Consider the following 24,209-nt stretch of genomic DNA (forward strand, 5'->3'; position numbering starts at 1 on the left):
GGTTCTGGTCGGCGCATTATAGGAAGGATGTGGAAACATTGGAAAGGGATGTTGCCTGGTATGGAGGGAAGATCTTATGAGGAAAGGTTGAGGGACTTAAGGCTGTTTTCGTGAGAGAGAAGAAGGTTAAGAGGTGACTTAATTGAGGCATACAAGATGATCATATACAAGATACAAGGGCAGCACGGTAGCATGGTGGTTAGCATAAATGCTTCACAGCTCCAGGGTCCCAGGTTCGATTCCTGGCTGGGTCACTGTCTGTGCGGAGTCTGCACGTCCTCCCCGTATGTGCGTGGGTTTCCTCCGGGTGCTCCGGTTTCCTCCCACAGTCCAAAGATGTGCGGGTTAGGTGGATTGGCCATGCTAAATTGCCCGTCGTGTCCTAAAAAGTAAGGTTAAAGGGGAGGTTGTTGGGTTACGGGTATAGGGTGGATACGGGGTTTGAGTAGGGTGATCATCGCTCGGCACAACATCGAGGGCCGAAGGGCCTGTTCTGTGCTGTACTGTTCTATGTTCTATGTTCTATCAGAGGATTAGATAGGGTAGACAGTGAGAGCCTTTTTCCTCGGATGGTGATGGCTACCACGAGGGGACATAGCTTTAAATTGAGGGAAGATAGATATAGGACAGATGTCTGAGGTAGGTTCTTTACTCAGAGATTAGTAAGGCTGTGGAATGCCCTGCCTGCAACAGTAGTGGACTCGACAAAATTAAGGGCATTTAAAAGGTCATTGGATAAACATATGGATGATAAGGGAATAGCGTAGATGGGCTTTAGAGTGGCTTCACAGGTCGGTGCAACATCGAGGGCCGAAGGGCCTGTACTGCGCTGTAATGTTCTATATTCTATTTGTTCTATGGTGTAGTGTTGGAGATTATCTTCTGGCATGTGCAGTCATCCAGTACTCCCAGACAGAGGATTTCCTCTGGAGAGTCACTTTAACTTTTATTAACCTGGACCTTGATTCAAAAGAACAGCCTCAGGACTGTTTAATTTTTAAGTGTTTCCGACTCCACCAGAATGACTAACAGCCTTACGGAGGTAAGAAGAGTGTTTCCCACACAAGATTTTTAAATGGTTTTAAACATCTGAATGCTGCCTGGTAGCTTGAATTTGATTTCCTTACACTTCTGTCCGGCTGTGCAGTGAGGTTTTTGCTTCAGATCTTTAAGAGGAATCTATTAGATGAGAAACAAATCAGAGCTGTGACCCTGCAGGCTTCTGACATCAAAACAAAAGTAAAACATGGCCTCATGAAGGAACATTCCAAAGACAGCACAACCAATCACTGCTTGTCCCCGAGAAGAACCCAGCTTTTGGGAACAGCTCATTGGCCACCAGCCAAGTCAATCAGTCTGGGTCATCATTGATGTCAGACCCTTCTGGAGTTTCCTGTTTTCAATTAAAGGTAAACTGCCTGGTCTTAAAGGGATTAGCACAGTAAGAAGTCTTACAACACCAGGTTAAAGTCCAACAGGTTTGTTTCAAACACGAGCTTTCGGAGCACGGCTCCTTCTTCAGGTGAAGAAGGAGCCGTGCTCCGAAAGCTCGTGTTTGAAACAAACCTGTTGGACTTTAACCTGGTGTTGTAAGACTTCTTACTGTGCTCACCCCAGTCCAACGCCGGCATCTCCACATTAAAGGGATTAGTCATCCATGGACAAAAATTGTAATAGCAAAAAGATTAACAGGAACTAAAATCGAGGAACAAACAAGGGTTAAATAGGAGGATCCTTACATTTGTGAAAGATGCAAGTGATAGAGATGAGAATTGTGGCTGACACGTGGATTGGCAGGGTGGTTAATAGTGAAGAGGAAGGGCCGGGATTCCCCCCCAACCGGCAGGCGGGCACTACCGGTGCCAAAGCGTGCCATGAACCACTCCGGCGTCGGGCCACCTGGAAGTTGCGGAATGCTCCGCACTTCCGGGGGCTAGGAAGGCGCTGGAGTGGTTGGCGCCATGCCAACCGGCGCCAAAGTGCCTCCGCCAGCCGATGCGAGTTGGCGAATGCACGGGAGCGCCAGCATGTTCTGGCGCATGAGCAAAACCGCTGGCGTGATCACTGCACATGCGCAGGGGGTTTCTTCTCCGCGCCAGCCATAGCGGAGCTTTACAGAGGCCGGCGCAGAGGGAAAGATTGCCCCCATGGCACAGGCCCACCCACACATCGGTGGGCCCTGATCGCGGGCCAGGTCACCATGGGGGCCCCCCCACGGGGCCAGATCCCTCCGTGCTCCCCGAGGAGTCCACAGGCCATCCTCAGAGCCAGGTCCCGCCGGTATGGACCTTGTGTATTTCAGGCCGGCGGGACTGGCCGAAAACGGGCGGCTGCTCGGCCCATCGGGGTCCGGAGAATCGCTGAGGGGGCCACTGCCAATGGCCCCCAACCGGCGCAACGTGATCCCCGACCCCCGCCAAAAAACCGGCAATGGAGAATTCGGCAGCCAGCATCGGAGCGGCGGGGCGACATTCACGCCGCCCCCCAGGGATTCTCCAACCCAACAGAGGGTCGGAGAATCCCATCCAAGGTCTTTGGTTGTAGGAAGATATAAGGGGTATTCTCCAAGGTAGCTAACCAGAGGTGGGAATTGAAATGGCCCGCTGAGTCAGGCGCAAGGGCAAACACAGGGGCCGGGATTCTCCCCCAACCGGCGGGCGGGCCGTACCAGCTCCAAAGAATGGCATGAACCACTCCGGCGTCGGGCCGCCCAGAAGTTTTTTTTTTTTTTTTTTTTTAAATAAATTTAGATTACCCAATTAATTTTTCTATTAAGGGGCAATTTAGCGTGGCCAATCCACCTACTCTGCACATTTTTGGGTTGTGGGGGCGAAACCCACACAGACACGGGGAGAATGTGCAAACTCCACACGGACAGTGACCCAGAGCCGGGATCGAACCTGGGACCTCAGCGCCGTGAGGCGGTTGTGCTAACCACTAGGCCACCGTGCTGCCCTTGGTCCGCCCAGAAGTTGCGGAATCCTCCACACCTAGGCTGGCACTGGAGTGGTTAGCGCTGCACCAACCGGCACCGAAGGGCCTCCGCCAGCCGGTGCGAGTCGGCACATGCGCGGAGCACCAGGGTGTTCTGGTGCATGCGCCAAATCGCTGGCTTCATCCCTGTGCATGCAAAGGGGGTTTCTTCTCCGTGCCCACCATGGCGGAGCTTTAGAGAGGCCTGTGCGGAGGGAAAGAGTGCCACCACAGCACAGGCCCACCCGCAGATCTGTGGGTCCCGATCGCGGGCCAGGCCACTGTGGGCCCTCTCCGGAGCCAGATACCTGCGCGCCCCCCCGAGGACACCGCTAACCGTCCTCAGAGCCAGGACCCGCCGGTATGGACCTTGTGTATATCACGCCGGCGGGACAGGCCGAAAACGAGCGGTGGCTCGGCCCATCAGAGCCTGTAGAATTGCCGGGAGGGGGGGGCACTGCCAACGGACCCCGACCGGCGCAACGTGATCCCCGCGCCCACCAAAAATCCGGCGCCGAAGAATTCGGCAGCCGGCCTTGGAGCGGCGGGGCTGGATTCACGCTGCCCCCTGGTGATTCTCTGACCCGCCGGGGATTCTCACCAGGCGTCAAACCCATTGTGAGTCTCTCAGCCTGTCCTGTCAGTTCCGAGAAGATTGTCGCCCAGAGAAGGTGAGAATATTCACACCCCGAATTACATTTAATTTAAGTATTGTTCTCAGGCAGGGAACCCGATTTACGGGCCTTGTGGAATGTTCCAGTCCCACCAGCCAGATCCTGCTGATGTGAATTGGTGCATTTCCCGACAAGTCGGGACCTGGAACCTTACACACCAAAGTGGGGGAGGGGGGGGCTGTGATTACCCTACAAGGTCCTGAGGGGGTTTCTTCAGTGGAGGTGTGGGTCACGGGGACTTGGGCTGAGCCAGAGGGGTTCTGGCCAGAGATCTTTCCCAGGATGGGGTATTTGGCAGCTTTTGTCATCTGTAGCCTTCAAAATCATTAAACTGTCTTTCAGCATGTCAAGTTACAATTTTAAGTCTTTCCTCTGATGTGTTGGAATCTCCCAGCATGTCAATATCAATGATCTGTGACAAGAAAGTGTCAGTGTTCTCTCTGTAGCTCTAATCCTTTAAATTCTCTCCCAGAATGCCAATATCAATGATCTATGACAAGAAAGTGAAAGTGTTCTCGCTAAAGCCATAAAAACTTTAAACTGTCTTAGAATCCCTCCAGTGCAGAAGGAGACCATTCGACCCATCAAATCTGCACCAACACGCCAAAGGAGCACCTTGCCTCGACCTATCCCCGTCACCCCACCTAACCTTTGGACACGTTGAGGTAATTTGGCATGGCCAATCCACCAAACCTGCACACCTTTGGGCTGTGGAAGGAAACCCAAGCACCCAGAGGAAACCCACACAGACACTGGGAAAATGTGCAAATTCCACACAATCAGTCATCCATGGTTGGAATTGAACCCGTGTTCCTAGGGCTGTGAGGCATCAGTGCCACCGTGCTTTCCTCATTCTTCCAGCATATTAATATCATGATCGATGAGAAGAAAGTAAAAGTATTCATTCTAGAGTCTTAAAATCTTTCAGCTCTCTCTCAGCATGTCAATGTCAATGATCTTTGAGCAGGTGGTGAGAGTCTTAGCTTTCACATGGTGGAAACCTATGAAGTGTCTTTATCAAAGTTGATTGTATTGCTCTTTAACTTCCTCAAGCCTCTGTGCATGCTTTAAACTGCGTTGTTTACATTCACTAACATGGTCACTGCCTTTTGCAGGCCTCTTGATTGAAAGGTTCAGGCAATTTCAAAGAACGGATTACCATTGTTTGTTTATATAGCTCCACAGGGGCCCATTAACTCTGAAGTGGTTCCTCGTTTGAGTAGGTGTTCTTTATAAGCACAGTCTTTTTAAAGAGACTGCCTCTTTGTTCTGAAGAGGTTCCTAGAAAGAGAGGTGCTCTGCCTGAGTATCTGTTTCCCAAACTAACAAACCCCATCACTATTTATTTCTCAATATTCCTCTTGCTGCTTCTCTACAGCTGAGCCAACGGCGATGCCAAGAACTAGGTTCTGACTGCACATCCCAGGGAAACATTCACTCTTACCAGTATTTAGTACTGAATACACTGGTTTCAGAGTGAAAAGCAGTCAGGGGACTCCTGAATTGAGGACTGATTTTAATGCAATGATAAATGATCAAATTGGCCTTATATTTGAGTTTTTATACTATTTATTCAATCAAATGTCAAACAAGTTGCACCTATTCCATTTGTTATGGGCCAGGGTTTAGAGAACCCCAAAGTGTATCATGGAGTTCACCTGACCCACAACTTTTAATAGATTGTGGTATGGGGAGCACACGGCACACTCTACAGGTGTGGTACAGCAGAAATGGAAAAGTATTTTTTAAAGCAAAACAATGTTCATTCTATAAACTCAAGTTAACATTTTTAAAACATACAGTGAACATCTTAGCAACCATTAATTCAAATACAACCCCCAAAGAATACAACACTAAGTAATCCTTTAAGCTTTCCTTTTAACATCCATAAGAATTAAAACACCTTTTACCAGAAGCGCATCAGGTTAAAGTCACTACTGTTATTAGTTTTAAATCACCAGGATCGATTTACAGTCTTTATATTACAGAAAAAGACTCTAATACATCTTCTGGCTGCGACTGCAGCTATCCAGCTCTGAAAACGAAACTAAAACACACCCTTCAGCAAACAGTCTAAAACAAAAGTAAAAAGCTGACAGACAGCCCAGCTCCACCCCCTCTCTGACATAATTGCAGTAATAAACACCCATTTCTTAAAGGTACTCTCACTACAAATATTTATTTACACACCCATTTATAAACACCCATTTCTTAAAGGTACATTTCTTAAACACCCATTTCTTAAAGGTACATTTCTTAAACACCCATTTCTTAAAGGTACTCTCACATGACACCTCTTGTTTTAGCTATTAATTTTACTTATTGTATCCAGACATGCTCTGCACCAATGCTCTTATTAATTTGCTTACTGGTATACTTATCTAGATTTAAACCTTTAATTTCTCAATTCCTATTTTGAATGAATGTCTTAGTTTATTGAAATAACAAGAGAAATACTCACTAAACAGTCAACTATTTGTTTTCCTGTAATGCCACACTCTTGGTTGTATTCTCTTTTCTTGAACACAGTCACCCAGGTCTAAACCATGCTGCCTTTATACCCATTGATTCAATTGTGTTTATGACTTCCTCCACTCTATCACCACTCTTTATAAGCACTGGTCCCACAGCCTTCCTGCTGCCAGTCTTGCTCAACTCCATCACTTTTTATACCTGCTCATCTCGCTGGTGTGTCCCACTATTGGTCTCACTGTGTTCAATGTTGCTCTTTGTGTCACTGGTTTCTATGCTCTCAAATGTGACAAAAAGAACAACATGCAAAGACAGACAGAAAAGGTCAAGCAGAATTTGAGTGGGAAAGAAGTAGTGACAGATACTGAGAGCGAGTTAGCAACCAGGATTTAGTGGTCTGTGTTACCGAAGCTGACATGCCCTTCCATTTACCCGATGTCCATGATGATGACCTGGGAAAATTCCCTGTGACCAATCTATCTGCATATGTTTGGGCAGGGTACCATTAGATTTAAAGTTCTCTTGTAAGGATGAAAGGATTAAGTGTGAGCAATTCAAGCATAAAGAGTTGAAAGCAATGGCTTCCAGAGGTCATGAAAGAAGAAACCTTTCCAACCTCTCAGAAGCCCAGGTGAAGAGATTGTTTGGTTTCTAGAACAGACCATGTCATGCAATGGTGAAGGCGCAGTGGGGAGAAGTTGCTGAATCCTTCATATCTCCCAGGTCAGTAATGCAATGCAGAAAACTGTTCAATTATTTGGTCAGATGGGCGCAATAAGTAAACATTCCACCTGACTCAGACACTCACCAACACTGTGCTAAGTGTTATTCTTTTGGCACAATCAATGTCACCATGTTGCCTATTTAACCAGTTGGAACATTATAGAAGCTGTGCTCATTCCCACAGTTATATATCCATCAACACCCCTATAAAACAATAAGTAATCCAACAGCCTTAATGTTATTGACTGAAACTTTCAACGCCAATCCACTCTGTGTTAGAAACACGAGTCTTTCAGTTTACATACTGTCATTCAGTTCACCTTCGAATTCCTCCGAGGGCAAAAAAACACAGATGTTTAATCTTGTCTGCTTTTGTGTTGCTGGACGAGGCATCACACTATATCAAGGAGAGATTGTTGGCAAAGGGAGGTGTGGCTAGTCAACAGTTGATCCACGCAGCTGATCCTTCTCATGACACTGACTGTTAAAACTACTTCAGTCTAAGGTGGTTCACAGAGAGAGCAGTGAGACAATCCCAACAGATTCTCAAATAGCACCTCAGAGAACCACACAGAGTAAAACTGAGGAAGATGTTTGATTTTTTTTTTCAACATTATACATAATTACTTGCTTACACACTGGTAATATTAATGAGGGCATTGGATAAAGATTGCTTGCCAATCATGCTGGCGACAAAGCTATTTATGGGGCTGGATTCTCCGATTCTCAGGCTATGTCCTGATGCTGGCGTGGGAACGGTGGCACTTTATGACCGGAAATTTGGCGCAAAATGGCCACTGATCATCCGTTTGGCTGGGGGCTAGCAGGGAGGCAGCATAGACTACCCGGCTCTAGCTGCCGATATGGCCTGGAGAATTGCCAGGTCCATGGCCGTACATGCACATGGTGGCAGCCTGCAGCAGCTGCCCCATGCAACATGGCACTGGCCAAACACGGGTCCGGCCTGCAAAACAGTGCCCCCCACCCCCCGGCCGGCTCGCGGATTGGCCCCATCCCTGCGGATTGGCTTTCCCCCGACTGTGGCTGTGCTGGACTGAGTCCACAGCCGCCATGCGAGTTCCCGACAGATGAGAGACCCACGCCATAGAAATGCAGCTGGTCGGGGGCGGAGCAACAGAGTGTGGGCCTCAAAGTGCCCACATGGTTCTCGAGAACCATGGCACCGATTGGCACGGCCACACCACGGCCGTGCCAAGGGTGGCATGGGCCCGCAATCGGTGGGCACCGATCGCGGGCAGCGGGTCCGAACCCCGCGCACTCTTTGTTCCTCCGCCGCCCCGCTGGATCAGTCCGCGGGGCGGCTAAGAGGCATAACGGCCCGCTCATGCGCGGGTTTCACGCATATGCGTGATGACGTCATTCGCGCATGCGTGGGTTGGAGCCGTCCAATCCGCGCATGCGCGGCTGAGTCATCGTGCGCGTCAGCCGCCGTTACCCTTGGCGCGCGGGCTTAGCGAAGTTCGCTAAGCCTGCGATGCCGAGGTTCACGGGGCCGCGCTGCTAGCCCCGACCGGGGAGCAGAATCGGGTCCCGGGAGGGGGCGCGGAGGCTGCCGTGAAACACGGCCAGTTTCACGGCAGCCTTCACGACTCTCCGCATTTGCGGAGAATCGCGCCCTGTAAATCTGTAAGGAGAAAAAACAGCAGTCTTCTCTTTTGCTTCAAAGTATTAAAACTTTCACTTTATTTTCAATAGGTTTTGACCTCGCCCCCTGTCCCCATGGTAACCGGGTCACATGGGCATGTCTGGGCAGATTTTGTATGCGGCCACATGTCCCTCTCCACTTGTTCATCTTACTTCAAATTAAGGGAGATCATTTAGAATATAGTTGTCTTATAAAGTTCTGCAATCGTAACAGCATCGTTGTGCTTGACCAACATTTCTATAATGCATGATTCCTCGAGGAAAGTACAGGAAAATTCAGTCCCAATTCAGCATTAATTGCTGACCACATTTGCGATAAGTGGAAAATCTCTTCCATTGCTGCAGTAGAAAGGACCACTTGGAGCAATATTTTACTTCACATGTGGCTTGGCTCTATCTGATCTTGCTTTGTTTGATGCTGAAACAATGTGCTCCATTCCCCATTTCTAGTATTGCTCACCTGGATGAAGTCAAAAAAGAACTTTGAAAAAATAGGAAAGGCACTTCAAGATTTGTGCCTAACTACAACCAAAACCTGTATCAGTCGGGTTGTTGATTCTTTATGCTTGAGTGGGTCAACTTGCATCTGCATCACATGAACGGTAATTTGATGGAGTGAATTATAGCACCTGTTGAGCGGGTTCAGTAAACAGGAATGGGGTTGGTGAGGGGTGGGAATTTAGTCCACTAACTACCACTCACGCTGTGAAAGTAAGATTGTACCCCATGTAATGAAGTGTGCATTGTATGCTTAGGAATTATAGTGTTAAATATGACAAATGACACTTCTTCAAAAAATAATTGAAACTTCAATCTCACTGCATGGGGTCCTTCATTGCCAACACGTCCTTTAATATAATGCAACAAGACCTGGTTGCTGCCTTTTTCAAGTCACTGTTGTTGTGCTGAACTTTTGAACAAACATTGCACTGTGCTTTATTTCATTCTTATTAGTACAAGCAATGTGCCTGCCTCACAACAATACAGTTCTAATGAGGATGGAGTGTATGATTTTTCTGTACTGACTTTCCTTTAAATTCTTCCTGAAAACACGTCAGTTATGCTTTGATGGCAGCACACTTGCTTCTGAGTCAGAGAGTCAAGATGGGTAACTTTAACCCACCTCACCCAAAGAAAGAATAAACAGGTGGATTGGGGTCAGGTGGCGTGTAAACATTTAAAAAATCTTAAACCTAAACCCAAACCGTTCAATTTCAACTTCAAAAGAAGTGAAACTGGTGCAGGTGGGCAACCAACACACTCCCACGAGAAAGTGTTGGCTGTTTAAATATTAAAATGAGGCTGCATGCCTTATATTTAATGTGTCTTTCAGGTTGGCTGTGCTTCCCAGGCATCAGGAAATCTGGTCGCTATTGAGAGGTGAGGATTACTTTGTGGAAAAACATAAATCTCTTTCTTTGGCAGTGACTGTGCACCAGGAGGAAGAGGAATGTTTCCACACAGCCCACCAAATTTATCTGAGTCTTGTGACAGCCCTGACCACACCAATGAGACCCATACTGGAATCAGGGATCAGTTCTCTAAACATCCACCACCACAACCATGCCCACTTCAGATCATTGACCACCACCATCCGCAAGATCTAATCCCCCTCTCCCCTGCCCGATCTTTGGCTAACCCAGCTACAGGCTCCCTTCCTGCTTCAGTGTTGATGCCTCTTCAGAAGTGCTTCTGTTAACAGAGGGCCAGGGAAAATCGCCTCCCTCGTCTACATAATACCGGATAGCAGGGCGAGAGTGTACTGAGATTTGAGAAGGGATAAAAGGCAGAAACATGTCACCATTCTCAGTTTTCTCAGTGAAACCAGATGCCATAGGTTTTGTCACAGCTGGCCCCATTATGTGCAGGACCATCTACTCTGCAGACCTTGGACGATGCAGGTAAACATATTCCCCACTGGCCATACCCTACTATTGTGTGCCAACGTGCTCTGCAAGCAAGAGGGAAGAATGTCAGTGATTGTGCTGCACCATGATAGGCTAATGTTTCTTCCATAGATGAACGGCTGGAGGTATGTGCAGGCAGCGAGATGTGAATTTGAAGGTTTCATGATTGGTAAGTGTGTGAACATCTGGATGTTAGGGCGTGAGTCCCGAATTCCATAGAGTGCGGCTGGGTAAGTGATGGGGGGTGGGGGGGGGGGGGGGGGGTGTAGCATTGAGCGGCATAATGTATATGAGGTGTCAGTGAAGTTATATTCACTGACCTTGGTCACTCACGTCAGTTCATTCAGAAGGCTGGCTGCACCATGTGCTGTAAGCTTCCCTGCTGGGCATAGAGCCAGCTAGCAACATGGTCAATGGTCACCTCCACACTACAATCAGGGATATGAGGTGGCGGCATCAAATTTAGGAGCTGCCTACTTTCACTGAAACGGCATAAGTGGGTCTCCAATCATAAAAATCATGATCACTACGTCCAAATAACAGCACCCACCAATTCATGGCCTTCTTTAAAAAAATATCTCTCATGTAAATCTGATCATTCTTCCTCAACCTGATAGCACTTCTTGCTGCGCTACATTAAATGTCAGTGCTTTTTATGTAAAATAAATGAACAATATAATATTCTGCATGCTAAATAGGATAGTTTTACAAATTGCACATCATAAAAGTAGAGATTGCTGCTACTTTTTTCTTCCATTATTAACGCCAGGAGCCAGGACAACCAGATGTAGTTTTTCACTTTATACACTATGGCAGCCATACTCAATTTTCTGTGTGATCAGTATCCTCCTATCACCATTACTATTCAGTAGCTGGAAAATAAAAGGCCTGTTAAAGGGAAATTTAAAAATATTAGGTGTAAAGGCTTAAAAAAAATTAGATCTATAGAAGCTTTTAATTTCATTTAACTAGGCAATACATATGCCCTGACACTCTGATATTTCACATTAATAGAATTGATCGCATTAATAGAATAAACGATTAGTGAATTTGTTGAAGATGGCAAGCCCTCATAGAACATAGAACATGAAAATGAAAATCGCTTATTGTCACGAGTAAGCTACAAATGAAGTTACTGTGAAAAGCCCCTAGTCGCCACATTCCGGCGCCTGTTCGGGGAGGCTGGTATGGGAATTGAAGCATGCTGCTGGCTTGCCTTGGTCTGCTTTCAAAGCTAGTGATTAGCCCTGTCAGCTAAACAGCCCCATACAGTGCAGAAGGAGGCCACTCGGCCCATCGAGTCTGCACCGACCCATTTAAGCCCTCACTTCCACCCTATCCCCGTAACCCAATAACCCCTACTAACTTTTTTGGTCACTAAGGGTAATTTATTACGGCCAATCCACCTAACCTGCACGTCTTTGGACTGTGGCAGGAAACCGGAGCACCCGGAGGAAACCCACGCAGACACGGGGAGAACGTGCAGAATCCGCACAGACAGTGACCCAGTGGGGAATTGAACCCTGGACCCTGGTGCTGTGAAGCCACAGTGCTAGCCACTTGTGCTACTGTGCTGCCCATGTGCTACCGTGCTGCCCATTGTGCTACCGTGCTGCCCATTGTGCTACAATGCTGCTCTCATATCTTACTTTTTTTGTTTCCAATTATCTTTCCATCCCACCTTTCCTGAGGGTGATGATTGTTTTTTCTTTGCTTGGGCGAGATTGTTAGCACATGATTCCCCCGGTACCTCACCCTAGTGTCCATTACCGAGGAGTAAACAAATTGTGAGGCTCCAAAATTTCTGGAGCTGATGGTGACAGTAAACATGATTTCCACTTGCAGGGCCAGAAATTTGGGATGGAACTCAGCCAGGATTCTGCCCTTTTTGCTGTGCAACTTTAAATTCCGGGTTGGGGAAGGTGCCAGGGAAGGATCTGGGACATGTGATTATGTCCCTCTGCCACATCATAAAGACTTGCCTGGAGGAGTTCCCATGGAAACATGGGGAGATCACCTATCATATCGCCATTGCTGGGCCTTAGGTCACGTAGTGCTTGCCTGAAGGCATGGTAGCACAGTGGTTATCACTGTTGCTTCGCAGCACCAGGGACTTGGGTTTGATTCCTGGCTTGGATAACTGTCTGTGCGGAGTCTGCATGTTGTCCCCGCGTCTGCGTGGGTTTCCTCCGCGTGCTCTGGTTTACTCCCACAAGTCCCGAAAGACGAGCTAGTTAGGTGAATTGGACATTCTGAATTCTCCCTCAGTGTACCCGAACAGGCATCGTAGTGTGGCGACCAGGGGCTTTCCACAGCAACTTTGTTGCAGTGTTAACGTAAGCCTCTTTGTGACACTAATAAAGATTATTATTATTGTGGCTTACTGGAGTAATGTGATCGATTCTAGCAGGCATCAATTCCCTTACTCTGATGGAACTAATGCTCCTGTGGAGAAAATTGTTTTCTAGATTTTTGTTTTGGCCAGAAGGGCCGTGAGGCATCACAAGTAGAGAGGCTATGAGTTACTCCACTTTCTGGCTGATTATTTAGGGCAGGTGGTGTTGCAGGACCCTCGAGAGTGCAATGCACAAACTTACTTATTCAAGTGACTTTGTCCCAGGGATTTAGAATGAGGTCTCTGGGTCAGGATGGATGTGCGTCTTTAGATATTTAGCATCAACGGCAGCAACTTATATTTATTTTGCACCTTTGACACAATAAAATGTCCCAAGGCTAATCACAGGACCATTATAAGGCACTGCCTCACAACAGGATATTTGATCAGATGACCCAAAGCTTAGCCAAAGAGCTAGATTTGTAGGGTTCCCAAATTATTTTCCAACGTGATCCCATTGAACACTTAAGAATTAACATGACACCAGACAATGGTAAAAACAAAACAGCAATATGGCAGCAAAGTAACATTCAGTATATCATTATTAAAGTTCACATGTTACGGGCAGCACGGTGGCACAGTGGGTTAGCCCTGCAGTCTCATGCCGCCGAGGTTCCAGGTTCGATCCTAGCTCTGGGTCAATGTCTGGGTGGAGTTTGTACATTCTCTCTGTGTTTGCATGGATTTCGCCCCCACAACCCAGAGATGTGCAGGCCAGGTGGATTGGCCATGCTAAATTGCCCCTTAATTGGAAAAAATGATTTGGGTACACTAAATTTATTTTTTTAAATTTCACATGTTACAGATAACATGATGACAGAAAACTCAGTGATACCCCTCTGTGCCCCACATACACACTACAGTAAGTTCCAATCCCCACTACACACACAGACTTTGTCCCAAAGTCCCTCTTTTTCTAGTTCCCAGCACCCAAAAAACAGATACACTACACTGGGGTATGGAGTATTGACGATAGGCCAACAGAAACACAGTGAAATTTGAAGCTGCCACAACACTATTGCCAGAGAGAGGTATGGAGTATTGAAACAAGTAACAAAATCTAACATTCTAGATGCATTGTAGAAGGCCCAAAAACATCTGAACTCTTTTTCTTGAGATAAGAGCTATTTAACTTGATTCAAGCTCTTTAAAATGAAAGTACAAAAGACGTGTATTTATATCCCACTTTTCACAACCACGGGATGTCTGAAAGCTTTTTACAGCCAATTAAGTACCTTTTGAAGTGTAGTCACTGTTGTCATGTAGGAAACGCAGCACAGATAATTTGTGCTCAGCAAGCTCACACACACAGCAATGTGATAATGACCAGATAATCTGTTTATTGTGATGTTGATTGAGGGGTAAATATTGGCCAGGACACAAGTGATAACTCCCCTACTCTTCTATAAAATAGTGCCTTGGGGATTTTTCAGACACATCGAAGCAGGTGGGCTTGTCAATGCCTTATCAATACTACAATGTGGTGTCAGGCTTGTGCTCAAGACCTGAATCTGAACCCAGAGACATGTGATTCAGAGGCAAGAGTACTGCCCACTGAACCACAACTGACATACCCATTCACAACCAAAATGTAGTCACGTGTCTCCTGTCAATGCAAGATGGTCACGGAAGATGGTCACCGATAATCATCTGTGCATGTATACTTGTCCACACATGTGCAGAAAAAATATTTTGCTCAGAAAACCAATTTAACAAAATTTTGAAGCCTCTTCTTTCAAGGTGGTGAAAGAACATCTTCATGTAGTTAGAAGACAAGAGCTGCATCAACACAGCCAAGGGATGCCCCATGAGGATCAGCAAGCAGCAATTGTTATTTAGGCTGATATGTAGTTCAGAGTAAACTGTTCTGTTTAAAAAGAAGTGCCAGTTGCTGTTTTGGAGCAATGCCATAATTCACCTGCAGATTTTCACAGGGGATTTTCTACGATGCATCATACGATAAAACTAAGAATGATTTTCTCCCCACCGCCAAGACATTCTTATTCCATTCTCTTCCCTTTTCTCTGCCGCTTATCAGACTTTATATTAAAAAAACAGAGACAGTCGCTTTCAGTTCTCATGAGGATTGCTGTGAGTTTGAAGTTTGCTTAAAAAAGAGCAAGAAACTAAATGAAGAGGATAATGTCACACTGAGAGTTGGGGGAACAATTTGATCTGAATGTTTTGATCTCTGTCGCTGGCAATGATGTCAGGTTGGTACAACTGCGCATACACTATGTTGGCAGCAAACATAGCCAAATGTATGTAGTTAGCGCTGGCTAAACCAGAAGCCTGATAATGAAAACCTATAAATGGAAACAATGTGGACTTGAGACTTGAAGATCACAAGTGATGGGGGTTATGATTATTTCCTTTTGTAGCTCTTTCTATGTCTGTGGAAGTACACAAAGTCGTTGAATTATAATAAATTACATTTTTTCAGCATTAAGTATTGCTGAATTGCAGTTTAATTTTAAGAATGGTGGTCAATAAGTTCATTACTTTTATTTCCCTGCCTTTAGAATTAAGGGAAAGCATATTATAATCTAGATTCCAATTGCAATTAATCAAACAATGCATGGTCTCATACTTTCCTGAACACAGTCTGTAAAATTCCAAATAATCTTCAGTTGCCAATAACAAAACTGGACTCCTGTTGCATACTGCCAATGTGCAATGGAAAGATAGATATGTGAAGTATGGAGTCGCTATCATTGCTGGGCAATTTGAATCCTGCCACCATGTTTGGGCACATGTACTCAGCAGATAAGTCCTGAAAGGTAGCAGTTTGTGAGTGCATAACGTAACATCAATTAACATTAATTTAAAGTTAGCATTACTGTGCCCAATTTACAGCCATAAAACAGACACAACAATGTCAAATCTAACAGTTCAACCTCCCCACACCTGATCTGCATGTGCATGCCGAATTCATCACAGCTCCAGTGACTGCCTGAACTCAATAGTCTTAACTTCAGTGTTGAAATGGGGTCTTATTCCCACTTTTGAACTAGTTTGTAAAATTCATGAAGACTCGCCCGAGCTTGTGCTTTACAAGCTCCAACTCGGCTTTGGTGATTCAACAGCAGCCTGGCGAATAGACCATCGGGTGGGCTGTCTGGAAAATGGTTAAGTAATTACCATAATTTGGTGCGTGATTCTCTTGGATACTCAGCGAGATCTCGGTGTCCTCGTGCATCAGTTGCTGAAAGTAAGCGTACAGGTACAGCAGGCAGTAAAGAAGGAAAATGGTATGTTGGCCTTCATAGCGAGAGGATTTGAGTATAGGAATAGAGATGTTTTACTGCAATTGTGCAAGGCATTGGTGAGGCCACACCTGGAGTATTGTGTGCAGTTTTGGTGCTCTTATCTGATGAAGGATGTTCTTACTATGGAGGGAGTGTCGTGATTTAAAAACTCTGCGACCAGCCTGAACGACTCGCCACTACAGTAACTGACTTCATTAGTAAGTGTGCAGAAGACTGTGTGCCAAAGAAACAAATCCGCGTGTTTCCCAACCGGAAACCCTGGGATGAACAGGGATACCCACTGCTTTCTAAAGTCTAGGTCTGAGGCATTCAAGTCAGGCGACCCTGACCTACACAAGAAAGCCAGGTATGATCTAAGGAGCTCCATCAAAGATACCAAAAGACAGTATCAAACCAAGCTCGAGTCCCAGGCTAGCCACACGGACCCCCGCTGACATTGGCAAGGTCTGCAAGACATAACGGGCTGCAAGATGAAGGCATATAAAATCACAGGCTCCAATGCACCTCTCCCTGATGAGCTCAACGCATTCTATACACGCTTTGAACAAGAGGTCAGAGAGAACAAGCCTCCACTCCAGAAGCCTAGGATGAACTTGTATCTGAGATCACCATTGCAGACATCAGAGCAGCCTTCTCGAAGGTCAACCCTCGGAAACCCACTGGCCCTGATGGGGTACCCGGGTGAGCACTCAGGTCTTACGCGGAGCAGCTGCCGGGGGTATTCGCAGACATCTTCAACCTTTCTCTCCAACAATCTGAGGTCCCTATCTGCTTCAAGAAGACGACCATCATCCCTGTACCAAAAAAAGCCAAGCAGCGTGCCTTAATGACTATCATCCAGTGGCTCTGACATCCATCATCATGAAGTGCTTCAAAAGGCTAGTCATCGCACGAATCAACTCGAGCCTCCCGGATTGCCTTGATTCACTACAGTTCGCCTACCGCTGCAACAGGTCCACAATAGATGCCATTTCCATGGCCCTGCACTCTACCCTGGAACACCTAGATAACAAAGACACCTATGTCAGACTCCTATTTATCGACTACAGCTCAGCCTTCAACACCATCATTCCGACGAAACTCATCTCCAAACTCTGTGGCCTTGGCCTCGGCTCCTCCCTCTACGACTGGATCCTGAACTTTCTAACCCACAGGCCACAATCAGTAAGGATAGGAAACAACACCTCCTCCACGATCATCCTCAACACCGGTGCCCTACATGGCTGTGCCCTCAGCCCCCTACTATACTCCTTGTACACCTATGACTGTGGCCAAATTCCCCTCCAACTCAATTTTCAAATTTGCTGATGACGCCACAGTAGTGGATCAGATTTCAAACAATGATGAGACAGAGTACAGGAGTGAGGTAGAGAATCTGGTGAACTGGTGCGACGACAATAATCACTCCCTTAAAGTCAACAAAACAAAGGAGATTGTAATCGACTTCAGGAAGCCTAGTGGAGAACATGCCCCTGTCTACATCAATGGGAACGAAGTAGAAAGGGTCGAGAGCTTCAGGTTTTTAGGTGTATAGATCACCAACAGCCTGTCCTGGTCCCCCCATGCCGACACTATAGTTAAGAAAGCCAACCAACGACTCTACTTTCTTAGAAGACTAAGGAAATTTGGCATGTCACCTACGACTCTCACCAACTTCTACAGATGCACCATAGAAAGCATTCTTTCTGGTTGTATCACAACCTGGTATGGATCCTGCTCTGCCCATTCATTACGTCTTGAATGTAGCCCAACACATCATGCAAACCAGCCTCCCATCCATCGATTCTGTCTACAACTCCCGCTGCCTCGGCAAGGCAACCAGCATAATTAAGGACCCCATGCACCCTGGACATACTCTCTTCCACCGTTTTCCATCAGCAAAAAGATACCAAAGTTTGAGGTCACGTACCAACCGACTCAAGAACAGCTTCTTCCCTACTGCCATCAGGCTTTTGAATGGACCTACCTCATATTAAGTTGATCTTTTCTCTGCACCTTGCTATAACTGTAACATTACATTCTGCAGTCTCTCCTTCCTTCCCTATGTACGGTATGCATTGTTTGTACAGCATACAAGAAACAATATTTTTCACTGTATACCAATAAATGTGACAATAATAAATCAAATTAAAAAAATATATGGGGGAAAGGCGGGATCAGGGCATTAAACTTGATGATCAGCCATGATCATAATGAATGTTGGAGCAGGCTCGAAGGGCTAAATGGCCACCTCCTGCTTCTATTTTCTATGCATGTTTCTATATGTTACTCTGGACCACCCCTGGCCCATGCTGGCTCTCATCCCATTCACCTCATCAACCCATAACCCACCCCCCAGTGACCCGTTCATGATAAATCCAAGCTGTCCGAATGTCCACCTAGTTAGATGAGAAAGGTGCATCAGGAAATTAACATGCTGCTCACAGCTTGTCAGTCTTATGTTCATGAGGCTTCAAGACCGCCATCAGATGATCGTTGGGCCTGGCTTTTGTTAAATGCCCATCCTCTTGCCTTACAATTTTGTATCCATGCAGGCCTTAACTAATTTAGTCCCAAGTGGAACAGTGATTAGTTACACACTTATGTCCTTCACAATCCTGCTGAAAATCAACTGTAAAGGGAACATAAAATGTTTTTTTTAGGAGAAATCATCTTCAAGTAACATTGCAAGATCTCTTAACCGGAACATGACGAGACGGATGGAACCTTATTCTCACATTTATTTGCTGTGAAGTGTTTTGAGATATGTTAACATGACTATATGATTCCAGGTAAAGTGAAAATAAAAATATGATGGAAACCTGATGAGATCAAAGCGTTATGAAAAGATGAAGAAATACCTCTTGTAGCAGATGGATGGAGATAACATTAGATTTTTTTAAATTGCAATATTTAAATAATTGATGATATTGACAACTGTGCTCGCATTGGATGTTGACTGTCCATCATTCTGATTTAGCTCAATCTCAAATTCTAAAAGAAAAATGTTACCGAGAGAAAAGCTCGAGAAAGAAAAAAACACAGCCATTTAGAGTCGAGTGTTGACTGCTTTCTGTACCTAGGTGATACATCATGGGAGCCTCATCTGCTCTGTCACTGTGGTATCATTGAGAGGATGTGCATAACATCCTCCATTCAAATTACCTTTCAGATCAATCACCCACAACAGGCCAGTATCTTTATGTGCTGGCTGCAGGACAAATGTTTTGGCTTGTGACTGAAAACAGTTAACATTTGAATAGTCCTGACCATATAGGATTAATGGCCTACTTTGACAGATTACGGTCAGAATTTCTTTTTAGTTGGTGTCCTTGTTGAGATGTGCGCTGAATTGGATGCTGTGCTGTTGAAATACAAATGCTTTTCTGCTAATTACGTGCAGTTTTTTTGCATCAATCATGCAGAGACATCTTGTGATGCTTTGGTGGTGGATTTCGACGGGAAATGTCAGATTCACCCCTATTTAAAACCTGATCATGGAGCTTTGCCTTTGAAAAGTGATTTAAAACAGAATTTGTAATGACAGAGAATTACATGAAACTGTGTGAAATTGTGCAGATAATCATTTAAATCTCGCTACATGAAAAGATAATTGCTCTAGAAATTAGCTTTACCTGGGGTTCATTCATTTGGTCATGGCTAGTTTCTTATATAGTGATGATTTGATATTAAAGCTAATTAAGATCAGGTCAGAGTTGCTGAAGGTCAAACGTTAACGCAAAGGATCATTGAAATGGTAATTATAAACTGATTAAGAAGTTACGGTCTTTTATAAGTGACTATTAGATAATTACTTTTGGAATGTGCATGTGTAGTCCTTGGACATAATGAGATTTAAAAAGAGAAAATGCCACTCAGTTAGATTCACAAAATGCAGAACATATGTGAAAGATTCTGGCAGAGATGCTCACCTGAGCCTGCCGTTTTCTGCTGTAATCTACAATTTAGTTTAATTAGTAAATTTAAATTTTCTACAGATTACTAGAACATCTTCTCTGTGTATGAAATACAGGTAATGGTTGGGATGGACCTTTCTTCTTTATCACTTTCCTCACTTGGTGAATTGGAGTGCATTCCCGGAAAGTAACCTGCATGAATTTCCTTCATTTGGATACATTTATGTTAATTCCTGAGAACAGTTACGTGAAATATAACTGATGGAAATGAAAGGGGAAAATGAAAGGTTAATTGCTGGGAATGATTCTCGCTTTCAGTCTAGGAGTTTGCGAGAGATCCCGGTTTCAATCCAGGGCTAGACCTTTACGGGGGCACGATGTACAGTGTTTAGCACTGCTGCATCACAACATCAGGGACCCAGGTTCGATTCCGATGTTGGGTGACTGTCTGTGTGGAGTTTGCACATTCTCCTTGTGTTTACGTGAGTTTCCTCCGAGTGCTCTGCTTCCTTCCCAGTCCAAAGATATGCAGGTTAGGTGGATTGGCCATGCTAAATTGCCCCTTAGTATCCAAAAGATATGCAGGTTAAGTTAGATTAGGGGATAGGATGGGGGAGAGAGCATAGCTGAAGTCCTCTTTTGAAGGGTCTCCTTCCACACTGTCAGGATTCTTTTTTTAAAATGTATTTATTTTTCCACTTAAGGGGCAATTTAGTGTTGTCGTATTCAATATTTTCCCCACGTTTGTCTGTGATAGAGAAATTCAAACAGCATTCATTAGGTAAGCAAAACTGAACTTTATTCACTAATTAGAACTGCTAGCAGAAATGGCAGAAACTTGAAGTCGGAAGGCAGTCAATTACAAACTGCTGAGTCCGTCCCAAGTTTGCGATATTACAGAAAAAGAAGGTGATTCTTATACATTATAGGATCAAGATAACATGAATACAACTTGGTCAGGAATTTGATCGAAAGTAAAACATAAGTAATAATTGTTACAATGGTGTCACCTTGCTGACCTTTAGGGGACTGGAGTTTCATATCATTACCTTGTCTTTGTTTTAAGAAAGAGACAAATTTGTTTATGAACAGGAAGAGACAGTTGTTCAGCTTGTTATGTATTGAGACTGCTTCTAGGTTCATGACGAACAAGCCTTATCTAGACTCTCAGAGTCACCCAGTTCTCAGGACATGCTGACCTCGGCTGTCTCTGTGTATTCTGTGCCTTAGGTTATATGAAAATCAGTTTAAATTCACTTGTACCAAGAAAACTTGACTACTTTTCCCATCATGCCATTATTTGCTTCACACAATACCGCAACGTGGCCAATCCGTATACCCTGCACACCTTTGGGTTGTGGGGGCGAGACCCATGTAGACATGGCAAGAATGTGCAAAATCCACATGGATAGTGACCCGGGGACGGGATTGAACCCGGGTCCTTGGCATGGGAGGCAGTAGTGCTAATCAATGTGCTACTGTGCCGCCCCTGCACTTGAGATGCTCTTGGGCATGCACCTTGCAGTACATCGAGCTGATGGCGTAACTATGGGGTGTGAACACTTGCTTAAACACGACCCTATTAATTTTCCTTCAATTTATTAATTTGCTCATGAGAGGTGGAATGTTCTGGAATGGCTGCTGAACCAAATCGTAGCACCTGCAATAACACTGCACAGTGCTTGTTCAAGGATGCAATTTACTATTGAGCCTCTATAACTAACAAATGGATTTTAAATCGAACTATTGAGTGAGTGGCATGGTGGACAAACAGAGGAAAGGAGGCAGTGGAAAGCATAAATTAGTAATAGTGCACATGCTCCGGATATGATAGAACACTAGATGCAATCTGTCACCCCAGCAATAAGTGCCGAGTAAAGCAAAGATTGTCCAAAAATGTAGTCACTGTTGTAACGTAGGGAAAATAACGCAAGCAAAGTACACACAGCCTGGTCTCACAAAGAGCAATGAGATTAATGACCAGACAATCTGCTTTTTTTAAATGTTGTTGACTGAGAGATGAATGCTGGCCAGGACACCTGGGAGAAATCCCTTGCTTTTATTCAAATAGTGCTACCAGATCTTTAACGACCACTTGAGAGGGCAGACAGTGCCTGAGTTTAATGTTTCATCCATGAATCTGAACTACGCTGAAATGTCAGCTTAAACAATGTGCTTAAGTCCTAAAGCTTGGGTTTGAACCCATGGACATCCAACTCAGAAGTGAGAGTGCTACACTTTGTCAAAGCTAACACAATCCAATTGGTACTATAATACTCAGTTTGGTTTATTTGCTCAAAATAGAACACAATCCATGGAAATTTAACAATACCACAGATCACACCATCGACATGTGTGCAGCTCTCAATCAGGATTGTTGGGATTGTTTACTCAAAATGTCACAAATTTCCTTAAAATGGAAAAGTTAGATCCTAAGCCAGATCTATCAGCAACAGGCACTCGATGAGAGATACAACAGCTAGAGGATCACCATTTGGAGGTATTAGAGTAGACACAGGCTCAGGTACCTGGACGAGGTATGAAAATTGTGATTTGCAACCGATTTTCAAACAGTCGATGGGCAGAGATCCTGAAAATCCTTTGCACCTTTTTTGGTCTCATGAGAGTGCATTAAGTCTGTATGTCTTTACACGCTATACCTCGCTTTTCCACTCCGTGCACCGTCAAGCGAGCTGATCTGTCAACAAAGGGAGGGAGACGATTTCCAAGCTAATTTGTGATATAAATCTGTTAAGTTCAATAAATGGCATTGCATGGAATAACCACGCTTTTGACTCTAGTATTGCTGTTGAGTATCTGCCATATTAATACTGTGGGTGCTAGGGCAGGTCAAAAGCTAGGAATCCTATGGCAAGTAACTCCCCTGCTGCCCCCCCCCCCCCCCCCCCCCCCCAAAATCTGTCCACCATCTACAAGGCTCAAGTCAGGAGTGTAATGGAATACTCTCCACTTTCCTGGATGACTACAGCTACAACAACCTGAAGAAGGTCGACACCATCCAGGACAAAACAGTCCGCTTGATTGCTCCTCCTTCCACAAACATTCAAACCCTTCACCACTCACGAACAATGGCAGCTGCAGTGAGATGTTCTGCAGTAACTCACCAAGGTTCCTTAGACAACACCTTCCAAATCCACAATCATTACCATCTAGAAGGAGAAGAGCCGCAGATATATGGGAATCGCACCACCTTTAGGTTCCCCTCCAAGTCACTCACCACCCTGACTTGGAAATATATCGCCGTTCCTTCACTGTGTCTCGCGCAACATCCTGGAACTCCCTCCCTAACAGCACAGTGGATGTACCTACATCTCACGGAATTCAGCAATTCAAGTCAACACCACCACCTTCTGAAGGTCAACCAGGGATGGGCAATAAATGCTGGCTAACCAGCGACGCCCACGTCCCATACATGAATTAAAAATATATATTGTTTGATACTGGCAGTGAGGCAGTGATATCATAGTTTGGATGAATAAGCAGAGGTATCAAAGCTTCCGAACTGTCCAATCATTTATTTCACGTATTGATATTTGTATTATAAAACTTATGGCAGGTTTTTCTTTTTGCCAAAAAAGCAATGATAAGTCACATATGTGAAACAACACAGAAGCAAGAGTGGAAGGACAATTAGGTCAATGACAAAATTATTTACTGGTTCACACAATGAGGAAGTTAAAACACCAGCATATGACCTTTGAAACTAGAATTCAAATTCAGTGCAGACACAAGGGCTCTCTCTGAGGGTTGTGAAGACTCCGAAGTGAAATTAGTTTTGACAGTCTGAGTTTAGTTCCCAGTGAGCCCAACTCCATAGTTGGAAACTGCCTGGACAACTGCAATTAGTTGGAACATTTCCAAACAAAAACTGCAAGAACAATTTTACAACAGTACTTCCTTGTTATTAAAGCGAACAAAAAATAATGAATATTCCGCTGTTGACTATAATGATCAGATGTTTCGTGGTTTATTACCTATGCAATAGCTGTCCTTTAAAAATTTCTGACCTGACATTGCCTGGCTGACAAGTTCAAATTTTGACCTTACTGATCTGCTCCGTATGGCCGACCGTTTTTAAAATATCTTTTGCGGTTTGTGTTTCGGGGGCTGTTCTGTTTCCTGTTACACAGATTTGCTACATGGCTGAAAATGATTGGTCCAGAACCTCGAATTAGGATTGAAAACACAGGCCGAAATGTTCTGGCCCTGCCTGT

Source organism: Scyliorhinus canicula, chromosome 5, assembly GCF_902713615.1.
Source record: "Scyliorhinus canicula chromosome 5, sScyCan1.1, whole genome shotgun sequence".
In the NCBI taxonomy this organism is placed as follows: Eukaryota; Metazoa; Chordata; class Chondrichthyes; order Carcharhiniformes; family Scyliorhinidae; genus Scyliorhinus; species Scyliorhinus canicula.